The 12,840-nt window shown below is 45.4% G+C and overlaps 1 long non-coding RNA gene across 1 annotated transcript; it reads left to right on the top strand.

The window, feature by feature from the left end:
- Positions 218-11,943, top strand: LOC110398794. The gene is made up of 2 exons (XR_002438619.1): positions 218-5,530; positions 10,107-11,943. It is a non-coding gene; the product is annotated as an uncharacterized LOC110398794 (long non-coding RNA).

Raw genomic sequence — 12,840 nt, 5'->3', positions numbered from 1 at the left:
ACTTCAGAAAACTCACACCTGTAACACACAGCTTTTCACAGCAGTATCAAAACTCTTGTGAAGAGCTGGAAAGTCTATTCTTTATGGGAGAAGAATAAAAAAAAGTTAAAATGCTTATCCCGCAAGAGCGCATGAAGGATTCTACACCAATGAAAATTAAATCAGTAAGACTGAAATTTAATGCAAGTGTTGCATTCATAATTACTAATCTTGCAAAAAAAGTGAGCTCTTCATAGAAGATAACTGAAGGAGTAGTTTAATACACCATACAAACCAGGGTTTGCTCTCGCAGCTCTAAGCTCTCTCTGTGCTAGACCATTCCACTCTTCTAGCTGCAAACCTACCTACAACTCGTAGGTACCAACACGACCTATTACTTGTGCAGTTTTTCTAAGCACCGCTCTCCTGCACTCGCCTCTCTGTACCTCAGCTCCCCGCCCTCAGAGCTCGCACTGCCCCCCGACAATACACGAAACTGGAGCATTAACTCTTTAACTCCCAGTGCACTACATGATGTGGAATACCGATAACAAAAATCATAAAATCATGACAGATGTTTATATCCTAATCCTTACCACCCTTGACCTTTCATATTTAGGGATACATCTCCAACACTGAATCTCCAACAAGCAAGGATACATATAGTGACTACACACACTATCCCCATGAATAACTTCTTTAACCAATCCAATTTGGGAAGCTAGGAAGTCATTTTGGCTTCAGCTTCCATCATCCTGGCTTACTTAATGCAGTATTTTAGTTTGATGCATATATGTCTGTTTCTATTCTACCACTCTGATCTACATAAACACAACAACTTGCATTTATTACTGCACAAACTCCTCCTTGTGCGGTTAACAACATATATAAAGCCATTCTATTTTGCAATACCACCCTCGATAAGCTTTGGACTTCTTTGAGGGCAATAATAGCATCTAAAGATTCATTTTTGAGGTGTTCCATAACTGCTGAGATATTTACTATATCCTTTTCCAATTCTGCAATTCCTAAAGAGGGAGTTTGTGGGGGGAGATGTAACAACAAGGAGCTCAACAGACTCTGGTAGATTTTATCACTATGAGGCCTTGGGAGTCTGGAGACAGGGCTAAAGTGTAAACAGAATGCTGCTTTAGTATGCACAGCTAATGTCACATCTGGGACAGTTAAGGAACCCTTTGTTTGTTATCTATGCTGTTGGGAAGAACTTAAGGCCAATTAACCGTGAGTGGATTTACTGCTTACAAGTGGAGGATATATAAGATGTATGTTAAACTCGATAGAGAGGACTTACTATTCTGATGCTACACTGACTGAGAGAATTCACTAACGGGACTAAGTGCCAACAGGAGTTAACCATCTAATGAATGAGTGGAAACTACTAGGCCTTTCTCCTAATGGATTGGGCACTTGCTTCTTAACCTTTGAGAGTATTTGGGCCTGTGTTATCCCGGTTAAATGACCTGTTACTATCACCTTTGGTGTTACTATTTCTAGGTTACAGGTTCCGGTTCACCATGGGCATAATACCTTCCAAACTCAATCTCCACATAACCAGTACCATCCTTTTCCTTTAGCTTACACCCAATACTTACTCCTGTTCTTACTCATTTGTCATTTGTACTATCCACTTGCAGTGCGGGTATTTTCCTACTGGAGCACTCCTTACTTGATTAGTCCCTTGGTCCATCAGACAATCGGTATCATTCATAGGCTGGATCCCTACAAATCATGTTTGTGATTCTATATATTTATCTGCAAAGTACCGTCTGGATTTGTTAACAAATACTGTATCCCATCTTTGTTTTGGTAGTGGTATTCCCCATAATGGGTATGGACTTGCCTCATACTTTGGCAGTTCCAACCATATCCAACAGGAACTAGAACTGCTAGCAAGAGCCACCATTTTCATCAACTTCATGTGCTAATTTTTGATCCCATGCATCCAACTGATAAGAGAACTTGTTCTTTCCAGATAGCACCATGTGCATGCACAACCCCAAATGCAAATTTGAAGTCTGTCTAAATACTGACACTTTTCTCTTTTGCTAAGTCCAGTGCTCTTAACAAGGCTATGAGTTCCGCTTTCTCTTCTGAGGTGGTAGTGCCTGAGTTCCAGCCCCTGTTACTTCATCTTTGGTTGTTACAGCATACCTGGCCTTCTTAGGCTGTCTTGCACAAAACTGCTGCCATCCACAAACATTTCCATATCTTCAATTTCATGTCCTCTTGCTCCACCAGGACCGCTTGGTACTTCATGATCCTGCTCAGAGATAAACAATAACTTCCCTTTTGATTGATTCAGTACTGCAGTAACCATATGGGGAATATACAAAGTTATTTCCCAAAGTCAATTTTCTGGCCTCCTGTATAAGCAAGATTGTTTTATTATTGTTTTAAATTTAAAAGCTGCTACAGCTTTTAAACAGGGGCTTTCCAACTTGAGGTCTCTGAAGGACTCCCACATCCTAAAGTCCACACCGGGTTTTCCATTTCTCCTTTAAAGACTTCACACAGTGGTTTAGCAAACTAAAATTCTCTATCCAAGGCTCCAGTCTCTATAGTTCTGAAGAATATTTTGTCTTACCAGTGCTACTCCCAGCTTCAGCTGGATAGTTACCATTGCTGGTTCAGCTTGTCTTGATTGTCCAGGTGTCTCTGATGCTTTGATCCACAGTATTAGGGCATTTACCAAGTCTTTTGGTACTGTCTGGTCAGCAGGGAATGATCTCTGTAACATAAGAGCATGAGCCTCCACAGCTTTATTTTCTGGAATATGCCTTTGGCCTCGTCCTTTACCAAATGTGATTTGGGCCTGCAGTTTCTTTAAGATATCTCTCCCCATTAATGGCACTGGGCAATCATGCATATATAGAAATTGATATGTATACATTTTTCCAATGTTAATGGTTGGAAGAACGGCTGCACTTCAGCTTTCCTGGTGGCTCCAATTACTGATGTTGTTTGATCACTTAACTGTCCCTTACATGTATTTATAACTGAATACATTGCACCTGTATCTACAAGAAATTTTACATCTTCATTCCCCAGCCTTATTGTAACCAGGGGTTTGGCTGGGGTCTCACCCCCAGTCCCCTTCATTCCGTATTTATTGCCATTATATCCATGGCCTTTGAGTGATCCTGCTCTGATCTTCTGGATCTTTGCTGCTGTGTTTTTTTTCTGAGGGTAATCCTGTCACCAATGCCCAAACCTCAAACATTGTCTACACTGATCAGATTTCAGTACTGAGATCTCTATAAATTCTCTCTTCTTGGTTCCAGCATTTCTGTTATACCTCTGTTTCCTTGTTTTTTTTCTCATCATCCTCCTTTCAGTTCCCTGTGCTATGGTCAATGTCAATCTCCTGTCACTATCCTTCTTCTTTCTTTTCTTTGCTTTCTCCATTTCCTCTCTGTTCCCTCCTGTGCCTTCCTTGGCCTATGCCTTTCCCAAGCCTCTTTTTTTTTTTTTTTTTCCAAACTTTAATCATTACAAACTTGCTCAGCTCTCTTTGATCTTCCAGGCATCTTTCCTGTCTACAAAAGACCCCATTTAAAATTGTATTTTTCCCTCTAATTCCTCCAACCAATCTTGACCAATTAAGGGCTTTGGTGCCCCTGGTAAATACAAAAACCAACAGTGTCTACCAAATTTCAGTTTGGAATCTGGAGGCTTCCAATGCTAACACTGGAATATCCGGTTTCCTAGATCTCCACAGATAATGACATTCTTGATTCCAATGTATTCCTCCCCACCCTCCCAAGTAACACATTGTTTTACAACAGGAGTTTGCAAGTGTCTCTCCCCCTGCTCTTTCTCTCTCTGAGTGCTCTGTGAACTGTGTGGGGGGTGGCGTGGGGGTTTCTCCTCACAGTACTCATCTATCTTGGCCAGTGCAAACTGCAACTGATCACAACAATCTAAATACTCTTTAATTTAAATACACTTTATGCTGGACATTCTATTGTGACTCCAGTACTTCTCGTGAGGCAAAATCATTGATGCAAAAGATAAAAGTATTCTATTATGTTAGGAAAGCAAGACTATTCACCCACTAAAGCTGAAATGGAAAGTTTTAGAACAATCACTCGTGGATTCCTTTTGCTAAACTAATATATTGGTTCTTAACTAATGTAATGTACTAATCCCTAACGCTAAACAAACCAACCTGTATCACTCCCCCTCCTCCCCTTTGTTGCCCTCCCGCAGACCACTGCCGCCCCCCTTTCCCCCACACTGGTGCTGGGTGAGGCCTCAGAGAGCGACTCAGAGCCAGAGCCAGGGGGGAGCACGGCTGGGACCCCCACAGTGGGGCTGGAGGTTCCAGGGGAGGTGTTGGAGACCGAGGAGGAGGAAGACGGTGCAGCCTGAATGCTACCGCCAGGGGTGTCCCGGGCGCCTCTCACTGCTGCAAGCAGCAGCTGGGGGCAGGTGAGGGGTGGCTGCGGAGGGCAGTGGGTGAGGCACTGGGGTGCAGTTTCAGTGGGGCCGTGCAGCTGCTGGAAGGCCTGGGAGGGCCCTGGGTTCTCCTGTGGCATTGTGGTCCCAGTGGTCTGAACAGGGTCCCTTTCGTTGCCCCTCATGTCCCCAAGCTGGGCTGCATCCCCTGTGTCCTTTCCTGCCATACGAATGTCTCCAGCATTTGGCCACTGTCCCCAAGCTGTGATTACATCCTGTCACCCTGAGTGCCCCCTGGCCATGTCCTCAGCCCGCTGCTACCCCTGTATGCCCCTCTGACCACTTCAGCAGGGGACAGGGAGAAGGACATGCGAGACTCGCACCACAGAGACACATGGTTCTGTTACTGCATCCTGCCAGGGCTGCCACCCCCTATGGGACACTAGGGATACATCCTGGGCACTGGCAGGCTTGCAGCACCAAAATGCCTGGGGCCTGGTGAGGGTCCTGGGGGCTCCTGGTGTCTCCAGAAGGGTCCCCAGTGTCCCCAGGGACTCACCCCAGGGGTGGTGGAAAACCTGGATGAAGGTTCACTTTTCCCACTCCCCTGCTTTTTGGCAAAGGGAGGAGGTTTTGTGAAGGGCATAGCGGTGTTGGATGCCTTTTATAAAGATTCTAGACCTCTGTTCCCGTATCCAAATTAGAATAAAAAATCCATCTTTTGAGGCAGAACCTCTGAGCGCTTGTAACTGGCAGTGCTTTGATATTCTAGATAATGTGTTCCATGAGGAGTGCTGGGTGATACTGTCTGATACCATCGATTGTGAGCGTGCTCCATACAGTTTCCCTCTGTGGGAATTGTAATAAAGTTATAATTGTTTGTTCATTGAAAGGGAAGTTCTGCTGGTCTGGCGGTTGGGGTTACATAATTGTTTGTTCATTAAAAGGGAAGTTCTGCTGGTCTGGCGGTTGGGGTTGCAGGCTGTGGGTCAGTGTCCTAATCTGATAACAACTCTTGCGAAAGCGCAAACCCCCTGCTTCGTTGCTTCGCCTCCCAACCTCGGATCAAGCGAATCCCAGGACGAGGAAGATTGTGACGACACCTAGCAACAGGGAGGCGCAGCCGCAGAAGGTGAGCGAACATACTAGAATCCTCGCCAACCCGAGACTATAAAAACTGGGAATCGCGGACAGAGAGCGCGCGCCATTTTGCGGAGCTGTGACTCCTTGGCCGCCCAGCGCTGCATTTTGCTTGTGTTTTTGCTTACTCAAATTAATAAAATCTTTTTGTGGATCAATTTGATATAGTCTAATTTATAACAGGAATGAGGAAACAAAATGTGGTGATTCGATACTGTGGGGTTATTATGGGGTTACTAGAGACTAGGATTCTAGAGTCTGATGGTTCTATAAATCAAGTTTTTGAGGATTCTATGAGGATGCTACGAAGACACTAGCTCATATGATTGTAGGTTGTATTATTTCGATTTTTTGATCATTTCCAATTCTAGATTCTCTGTCTGTGTGATGATTCTGGGCTTCAGTTGTGTGGGCATTCTGACTGCTCACTAAGAGGATAGATTCCCAGATTTGTAGCTATGGAATATGATGTATTTCCATCCACCCCCATGCACAGTGTGTGGAATAGTTCTGAGTGGCTGACACAACCCAAGCAAAATCCATTTCTGAAGGTTATTAAAATCAAAAATCCTTCGCTTTAGTTTCTGCTCCCTGTTCCTCTTTTTTTTCAGTTCTCTGTTGTTTCATATGTAAATTACAAACTTGGCATTTTGCAGATAACACCTTTCCTCCCAGCAATGTTTTACAGCCCCTAATGATCTCTTGTTCCTCAGTTATAACAGCTGTCATGGACAGGGGCTGCTGCATCCCCTCACACCTCCCCTGCCATTTCTCTTGTCCCAGCAGGCTCTAGTTAAACTTCCACCTTTCCCCTGTGATCAGTGCAGTCTGTAGGAGAGCAGCAAATGGCCACAGCACGTCCATCTTACGTAGGGGTTTGGGGAAGCAGCAAGGAGAGGGCAAGAGGCAAGAGATGGGAGCAGTGGGGGATAGCAAGGTGCCCCCAGGCAAAATTTGTGTGCTGGGGACAGAGAAGTGGCTGGGACTGGAATGTCTCTCTTCTCCGAGCTGCTTTCCTGGGCCTTGGCTGTTCCCAGCAAGGAGCACTTTGTTCACAGGAGCTCCTGACCTTTGGAGACGTGGGCGTGTATTTCAACAGGAAGGAGTGGGCACAGCAAGTGCTTTACCGCTGGAGACGTATGAGTCTGTGATCTTGCTAGGTGAGGGCTTTGCTGCCTTTCCTCCTTGTTAAGGCACCTTTGGCAATGCAGAATGAGCCTCCACAAACAGTAGAATAAATGCAGTGCTGTTACTTATTGATGAACACAACAGCAACTACAAAATAAGCACAGATAAGCATGAGTTTCGGAAGGGATTAGCGTGCTCAGTACTCTGATAAGAGACCCAGAGTCACTGCTGGCAAGCAGGTGTCAGCCAGGACGGGGAGGATCAGCTCTCTGCAAACAGCCCTTGGGCTGCTGCATTTGCCGCCACCACCCCCCCGCCACCCCTTTTCCAGGTGTTGTCTTAGCTGCCCCCATCTCTAAATATGCAGCTTTGCTAATAATAGTGACAAAAGCAGTAGAGGATATGGAAGGTTTTCATTGCTCTTGGAGAAAAGGTTGAAGTTTCAAATGTTCTACAGGTCATTGCAGCACACTTCTGCTGCCTTTATGCACCTGCCTTCAAGAGTTCCATGCATTTTTTCAGAAGTGAGTTGCCTGTTGTTGCAATCAGAAAGATCAACACGATGGAAAAAGGCATTACAAAAAAGATGTAATGACAGAAGGACCAGCACAATAGGTGCTGTAAAGGAAGGGAAGAAGATTGCTCACCCATCTCCAAAGATCTATGTTTGCAGAGAAAAGCTCCAGTGAGGAGGGATCTCCAGAAGGACACCCTTCCTCAGTGGCAGTCAGCCCTTAAATGAGGTCTAAGAGATGTGGAACCAGGCTTCACCCCTTCCGATCGGTCAGCAGTTTATGGGCTGGTTCAGCCTGGTTCCATGACTAATGGAGCGGGGGGACCCACGCCCCAGGAAAGAGAAAAAGGTAGGGAGATGGGCCTAAAAGCAAAACAGCAGCAACTGAGATCTGAGAAGAAACAAACTAATTTACTAAATAAGATATTGGAATGCAAGATAACACAATATAATACAATATAATAAAAATTGAAGCTAATAAATCAAATAAAATGAGAGAGTGTCCAAAAAAAACCATAGGCCTTACTCTAATGCTGGCAGCGAGACAGCTAGGGAGAGAGCCAGAAGATCAAAAAGGGACGTCTCATGATCTAAATACAGTTTTTATCTCCCCCTCTGAACGGAAAACAGAAACAGAACAGTGAACAGTCCTCTGGGAGATGTAGTTCTTCTCTTCTATCGACCATCCATGGAACTGGAGCATTAACTCTTTAACTTCCAGTGCACTACATGATGTTATGATGTGGAATACCAATAACCAAAAAAATCATAAAACCATGACACGATCGCACAGGTGAATTGCCTTCACCTGTGCTTCCAGGGCTGACTGGGTCTTTTCCCAAGGTGCTCAATCAGTGGTTCAGGCCATGACTCAAGTTCCCATGCACTCCACTCCTTCACGACATGAACCAATGACTGAGTCAGCTGGAGAGTGAGCCTTCCCTAATACAGGGATCCAACACACCGCAACGCTTATACAATTGCCCGTTGTGATGCAAGTTGACACAGTGTAAGACGACTGATGATCGGTTCATGGTTGAGGTTCATGTTCTTTCATGGGCCAGTGCTTAATGATGTTACTGGAGGCATGCAGTTGTTTGGTGCAGGTCCATCTCATGTTCCACCAGTCCCACATAGGCCATCACCGGGTATTGTGTTTGATCTCACAGCGACACTGGAACGCTTTGATGACACGGGGCTCACTGGGCATGGGGACCCTTCAGGCGTGCCCCGAGAATTCTCGGAAAAGCTCCTCATCCGAAACTACCACTGCAGAGCAGAAAAAGAGCCCTGGCTGCAGGTCAGGTATGTTGGGAACCAGGGGCCCGTAAGACATGAGGAGACATCCTAGACGGGTGATAGAAGCGAGGGTGTTCTCCCTGAGGGAAGTGGACCCATTGGGAAGGGTTGGTGACCAGTCAGGATGAGAACTGTCAGGAAATAGAGTCTCACGGGTTAAGGGTTGGTGACCAGTCAGGGTGAGAACTCCTCTCGGGAGAGAGGGACTCAATGGTGAGAATGAACGGATCCAGCATGAGTGTGGTATGAGTGATGAAGCTAAGCTAAGGGGTGAGTGCGGAGTCCCGATTCACCGTAATGTCCTCCTGCAAGGGAAACGGCCGGAGCGAATGAGCTAGTAACTGTTATTGCTGTCTTTGTAACTACTAACTGTTTCTGTTGTAAAAGCGCTACTTGTGGAATTCTGTTACCTGTCTAAAAAACCCTCCGTATTTGCTTTTCTCAATTGCGGTTCCTGTAACCTATACTGTACACGAATATTGATATAGAGGATAACTGTGTGTTCCACCCTGATAATCAGTGTAATCCTACCTTTGCAGTGAGGTGTCTAAATTGTAGTGGGACACAAGAAGTACATTGGCATACAGGGAACTGGCGTTTCTGTTGGTATTGTGGGAATGGGTTTAAACAAGACTGTTTTCTTAGGACAAGTGGACATAATAACTGTTGTTTGTGGGAATTTTGAGTCAATCAAAAATCAGCAGGATTCATACTGAACACATTTGTTTGTGCAATGGTGTCATGGTTTTGTGATTTTTGTTGTCGGTATTCCACATCATTACATCATGTAAAGCACTGGCAGTTAAAGAGTTAATTCCCTGGTTACTGCAAACTGCCTTTTTTGGTGTGTGGCCCTCCGAGGGGGAGGGGAGGAGATGCACTCCCCAGGGGTCTTTGGGTTGGAGGGGGTGGTGAAGCCACCTGGGAGACACGGGGTCTGTTCCTTCCTGCCCGGCAGAGAAGCACGTGGTCCTCCTGCAGTTTACTGTGTAAGACTCTCAGCTTGTAAACTCTCTCTCTGTTATGGTTTCACTGGCCTCATTTTTGATATATTTAGTAAAATCAGTTGTTCCTCCTCAGATTGGTGCCACTGTTTTGCTTTAGATCTGCCTACAAGTCCCCTGCCTTTCCCCTCTTCCCTTTGTTTTCCCCAGGGTGTGGGTCTGCGGCTTCCCTGCCACTTTAGTTGCTGGACCGCTTGGGGCCGGCCCCTACCCGCCGACAATTTTTTTTTCTCTTTTCTTTTTTTTTTTTTTTCCTTTCAGGCCTGTCCCCCTTGTCACAGACACAGATCCTTAGATAACACAGTGACAAATGGGAAGCTCCCAGGGAAAAGAAATTCCTAAGTGAACACCATTAGGATGTATATTAGCCAATTGGCGAGATATTGCCAGGGAACCCAGGGGTACCATAAGCAAGAAAAATTTGATCAAATATTGTAACCAGCGGTGGTTGTTATATAAATTAGAAAATGGGGAAAAGTGGCCCCTGAGTGGTACCTTAAACTATAATACCGTTTTACAACTAATGTTATTCTTAAGAAGGGAGTATAACACTGTCCTATACTACATGAAGAACAACATCCTCGTAGCTTACCTCTCCCCTCACCCCTCCTCTCCTTTTCTAGGTTATGTGGGAAGAGGCTGCATATGCAGGCATGTTTTTCACCCTCCGTAACCATCCCAAGTGGCAACGGGACTGTGGGATGGGACCGCGCCCAAGATCCGATGGTTTTAGCGCTCCCTAGCCTATTGATTACCACCCGTACTGGAACAGGAGTCCCTGAAGAGGTCCACAATCAGGTTTACCCAGGAGTATGGGCAACAGAAGGCCCGGGACAGGCAAAGAATGCCCTCCCAATCATGATTAAGGTAAAACAGGAAACCCAGCCAGTGAGGATCAAGAAGTATCCCTTCAGATTTGAGGACAGGAAAGGGATTCAACCAATAACCAATTCAACCAATAACCGATTGTTTTATGGAATTTGGACTATTAGTAGAGTGTCAGTTGAAATATAATCGTCCCAGTTAAAAAGCCGAATGGAAGCCACCGGATAGTACAGCATCTGAGAGCTATTAATAAAACAGAAGAGGACTTATACCCACTGTCAGCAAATGCGTATACCCTGCTTACTAAATTGCCAAGCGAATTGGCATGGTTTACCATACTAGAGTTAAAGGATGCCTTCTTTTGCCTGCCCTCAAAGTCAGCTATTATTTGCATTTGAGTGGGAAAATTGCAATTCCGGAAGGAAAACACAGCGTACTTGGACAGTCCTTCCCCAAGGGGTTAAAAGCAGTCCCGCTCTTATTGGAAATCAACTCACCAAGGACCTGAAACAATGGGAACAACCACCTCGGCAGGGGACTCTACTACAATACGTAGACGACCTCTGAGCCACTGAGACGAAGAAGTTATGTGTAGTATTGACTGTTCGTCTACTGAATTTCCTTGGACTTAATGGCTATTGAGTCTTTCCACAGAAAGCTCAGATGACCCAGCAGCAAGTGACCCGTTTAGGATACGAGATCACCGCGTACGCAGACCGTAGATACGCTACTTCCGCATGTGTGCGCGCATACGTTCTACTTCCTTCCGGACAAAGCAGCGTAGACAGCGGTAGTTCCGCAGATTGGCCACGCGGTGGCAGCAGAGACCGCGGAAAGAACTTCTCCTGAGGTGTTGGCCGCGCGTGGCAGGACGGACCCTGGCGATCCGTTCTCTTTCTGTTGATGACAGGGGAAGAACAGAAAGTTAGAAGAAGGGGGGGGTGGGGTGGGACACGAAGAAAACGTCTCCAGAAACAGGAAACTTGTGCTAAGTCCTTATGAATATCTGTAAAAATTGATCAAATTGATGTTGTAGTGATTTTTTTTTTTTTTTTTGCCAATGACTGTTACATTGTTTTCAAATATTCAAGCACCAAAATCTAACTACCGAGAAAATTTAATGGTAATGAGACGAAGGCTGCTGTGCCAGGGGAAGCGCCGTAATCTGTCACGTAGCAGCGCCCTGGCCATCATCCATCATCCCCTGCTGAGTGGAGTGTGTGATCAGGGGCAATGTGTAATTGTAAAACCCAAACACTAAAAGTAAGAAAATGAATCCCAAAATCCCTAACAAAAATCCTAAAAACACTAACCCTGACACTAACCCTAGCCATAAAATCCTTAACAAAAACCCTGACTCTCTAACCCTAAGAACTTTGAACCCATCACTACTCCTATCCCAAAAACGTAACCCAAACCCAAAAACTAAAAACAGTAATCCCAACTCTCACCCTAACCTTAATTATAAAAATTGTTAAACCCAACCCTAATCAAAATACTCTTGACACCCAAACCATAGACCTAACTCTAAAAAAAACCCTAACATTAGTACTAACCCTATTATGGTCACTGTTGAATAAAAATTAGGAAAGAAAAAACTAAATGTAGCAGTGAAGAATGGGAAAAAAAAAAAAACTAGTTGGAAAGAATACAGAAAAGAAAAGAAATAAAGGAAAAGGAATTAAAACTGAGCAGGAAAAGAAAGAAGAGCAGGAATGAAAACAAAAGAAAGCAAGACAGAAAGATATAACTGAAAAAGCAGATAACAAGGATATAAAAGGAATGAAACAAACGACAAGCATAGTTTAAAGATGGTAGCAATGCAGAAAAGAAAAAGAAACGAAACCTTGGGTTGAGACCACACTTTAACAGTGCGAGAAACAGTGCTTTCAGCGGTAAAAGAGATTGAAGTCAAAAACAGCTCTTTTCCCGCCTACGGAGAGAAACTTCTCCTCGGCGGACAGCAGCCGGCTGAAGTCGCGCTCTCTCCGGCTGCCGAATCGCCCGAGTTCCGAGGTACATGGACAAAAGTGGCTTCCGCGGAGAACCGTGATTCAGCGCACTCGGTTGCAGCCGATCCAGCCCCGCTTCGGAAGTGCCGTTCTGTGACCTTTCGGAAGGGACAGACTGCGGGCCATCCACATCACCCCACACTGTCCCCTGTTCTCCCATCCCCCCATTGTCCCTGCTGACCCCCTTCTGTAACCCTGCCCTGCACCCCTCCCCACCCCCCATCCCCTGCTGTACACCTCCTCGTCCCCCCATGCCCATCTGCTGGCGCTGGTCCCTAGCTGCAGTATGGCGCCCCCGAGTTAGGGAAGGGGAACAGTTTTACCCTGTGTTGAAGTGTAGCACACCTTACTCTGTGCTGGGAAGGTGCAGGCTTGGCTGTCTCACTTACTGTGTTTGGGAAAGACTTCAAAACTTAGTCCACTGAAAATTATTATGACTGGGGACAGATGAGAAATGAGAAATGGATAATGAGAAAAAAGAGAAATAAATGTAGTTCATACATTTGCATTTTTATTAGCA

This window comes from Numida meleagris, chromosome 4 (assembly GCF_002078875.1).
Source record: "Numida meleagris isolate 19003 breed g44 Domestic line chromosome 4, NumMel1.0, whole genome shotgun sequence".
Lineage (NCBI taxonomy): Eukaryota > Metazoa > Chordata > Aves > Galliformes > Numididae > Numida > Numida meleagris.
This window is presented reverse-complemented; position numbering and strand designations above follow the sequence as displayed.